Source organism: Meles meles, chromosome 7 (assembly GCF_922984935.1).
Source record: "Meles meles chromosome 7, mMelMel3.1 paternal haplotype, whole genome shotgun sequence".
Taxonomy (NCBI): domain Eukaryota; kingdom Metazoa; phylum Chordata; class Mammalia; order Carnivora; family Mustelidae; genus Meles; species Meles meles.
The window spans coordinates 145,969,672-145,973,015 of record NC_060072.1 but is presented as its reverse complement, the minus strand read 5'-3'; positions in this window follow the sequence as shown (position 1 = coordinate 145,973,015).

Here is a 3,344-nt window from a genome sequence, read left to right as displayed (position 1 = left end):
CAGGTGCCCATAAGCAGATTTTTTTTAACTTTAATTCAATGTACCTATTTTTCCATTATGGTTTATGCTTTTTGGTTCCTAAGAAATCTTTGTCCAATATAAGTTCATAAAGATAGTCTCCCATGTTTATTTATAGAAACATCATATTACAAGCTTTTATGTTTGGGTTTATGGGCCACATAAAAATCTTTTTTTGTGTCTGATGGTAGGTAAGAGTTGAAGTTAATTTTTCTCCAATTATCTAGTTGCCCCAGCACCACGTGTTCAGGAGATCTACCCTCAGATTGAACTGACTGTGTGTGTTTGTCAAAAATCAGTTGGTCATATATGTGCTGGTTTATTTCTAAACTCTCCCTATTGTGCCATTGATCTAGTTTTTGAGTCATAACATCTAATGTTACAGCTTTATAGTAAGTCTTGAACCTAGTAGCGTTAAGTCCCTAAACTTTATTCTTCTTTTCAAGATTGTTTTAACTATTCTAGGCCCTTTGCCTTTTCAAAGAAAATCCTTGCTGTGGTTTTTTTATTGGATTTGTACTGATCCTATAAATCAACTTGGGAAGGATTTGCAATTCCTTTAAGTCTATTTCGTAGCTAACTCTATAGAAAGAGCCTAAAAACAGTGATCCCCTATAGCAAGAGGCATATCTGGAGTTCTCCACTACATTTCATTTTCTTTAAAGATTTATTTATTTATTTATTTGAGAGAGAGAATGAGAACATGTGTGCAAGCAGGAGGAGGGGCAGAGGGAAGGAATATCCAAGTAGACTCCTGCTGAGCACACTGTCTGAGGCAGGGTTGCTGGACCTCATGACCCTGAGATGATGACCTGAGCTGAAACCAAGAGTTGGACACTCAGCTGCTGAGTCCCCCATGTGGTCCCACGAAATATCGTTTCTAAACACCATTCCCCACTAAAAAGAACCAGGCCTGCTTGGAACAATGTTTGATCCCAGTCCTCTGATAGTGAAATTATAAGCCTATAATATCGTTTTACCAGAAAGTAAGGACGTATTTAACAAATAAAAAAGAAACTAATAGGGAAATGTCAAAAGACCCAGGAGCTAGCCTGAAGGGCCACCATTGGACACAATTTGAATAATTCAAGAATAAAAAAATTATAGTAAGGGATAATAATGCCAGGAATTTAAAAAAAGAATCTCTAAGTCTATGCTGATTTGCACATGAGAATGGAAGAGAGGGAGAAATGAGAGAGAGGGAGGGAGAAAGGTGGAAAGGTGAGGGTGGGGAGTTCTTCTCTGAGAAATGCCTTCCAATAAAAGTGGAACAAATTAAAGATTTAGAAAGTCACTGTTTCTCCTCTGTTTAGGATTTATCAAATGTTGTCAGTCAATGCTGAAACCACTGAGCGAAATGTTACCAGGAAACAAGATATTCACATGCTCTCAAAGTATCAACACAGATTACTTATTGACTAGAAAGAGGGAAAGGTGCTTTACAATCAAGAACACTAGTAAAACCACGTTGACGAAGTGATCAAAAGTAATCGAAGCAGTGATGGAACAAGTTGTTGTCACACACTCTTGATGTGATGCCGTAGGAAGGTACAAAATGTCATCGATGTGCTATTCTTGTCAGAAGTGTTTAACCTGAATCAAACACGAAGAAGCAGATTCAGCATGTGGGGCATTTTACAAGATATGTGGCTTGGATTGTGTGTGTGTGTGCACGCACACACACACACACACAATGTTAACAACTGGTTAACTTAGGTAAATTGTACGCCAGTGTTCATCGAGCTCTGATTTCTACTTTTCTGGAGACTTAGAAAATTTTCCAAAATAAAAGGTTCAGGTTAAAAAGAGTGCATAAGTCTCTGCTCAGCAGGGAGCCTGCTTCCTCCACTCTCCTCTCTCTCTGCCTGCCTCTCTGCCTACTTGTGATCTCTGTCTGTCAAATAAATAAATGAAATCTTTAAAAAAAAAAGAGAGAGAGTGCATAAGGAGCCATTTGGGCAACACCGCATTTTACACAGGGTATGGTGTTGTTATCCTCGTGGCAGAACCCTGGACACACTGGCCGTGTCTTCAGTAACAAGCTCGGATGTTTGAACAACAGCCTGGGAGGGAAGGATGAGCAGTTGTGAATGCAGGATGCATTACTGTTGGGGGAAATCTCATTTTCACCTCTGAGCTGGGGCAGGAAGACTCTAGAGAAAAGTGATGTTCTCATTAGCAGCCCAGGTTCGGCTCAGATCTCCACGTGTTCTACACGGCATGGCGCCAGCAGTCTCCCTGCACACACCAGTTCCTCAGCGAGTGCCTGCTGCTTACCAAGATGACTGTTCATCCTCCCTCTCCCAGGGGAGCGGGAGGGGTGTGTGCCGCTCAGCGAGCCATCCGCCTGATACACAGAGTGTGAAATGAGAAGAAGAATGTCGTTATCCCCGTAACACAGTGCAAAAGGGAGTCTCGGATGAGCAAAAAGGGAAGTAGACTGTTAAATGTTCAAAAGTGTGGTGGGTAGGGGGAAATGGCAGAATATAAAGTAATATCTTCTATGACCACAAATCCGTGGAACCCCGTTTCTCGGGCTATAAATCCAGGTGTTCATGCCCTTGTCTGAAGAACAGGGGACCCACTGTTCCACACTGACCCCCAGACCCAAGGAGCTATTTTTGGGGTGTCTTATGTGAGCTCCTGAAGAGGACTTTTTCTTCTTTCATTACCAGCCCCCCACCAGGATCACACAGATGTCCTTCCCAAAACTACAGACCCTGATGGGACCAAAGTGACATCATTCCTCTCAGCTTTCACTGGGGTAAAGGTAAGGTGTGTTCCACAAAGAGTTAAAAAGCTGGTCATTTCTGGGGCGCCTGGGTGGCTCAGTTGTTTAAGCCTCTGCCTTCAGCTCAGGTCATGAGCTGGATCGAGCCCCGCATCGGGCTCTCTGCTCAGTGGGGAGCCTGTTTCTCCCTCTCTCTCTGCCTGCCTCTCTGCCTACTTGTGACCTCTCCCTCTGTCAAATAAATATTAAAAAAAAAAAAAAGCTGGTCATTTCTATTTTTCTTGTAGGCTCACCTCCCATTCAATCATCTGACTCCTCAAACTTATCTACAAACGTATTCCTATAAGAAAGCCATTTATTGGTGTTCCCATCACTGCTCTTATTGCCTGAGACTCTTGTTAAAATGCATGTTCTGGTTCATTAGGACTGGGGTGACAGCTGAGACCTTGAACTTGTCTAGAAAGCTCCTGGGGATGCTGAGGCTGCTGGTCCAGCGACAAGGCTTTGAGCAGGAGGCTCGCATAGTACTTAGTACTAAGTCCTATTAACTTAGCACCTACATTCCTTGTACTTAGCAGGTATCCAGTAAACATGC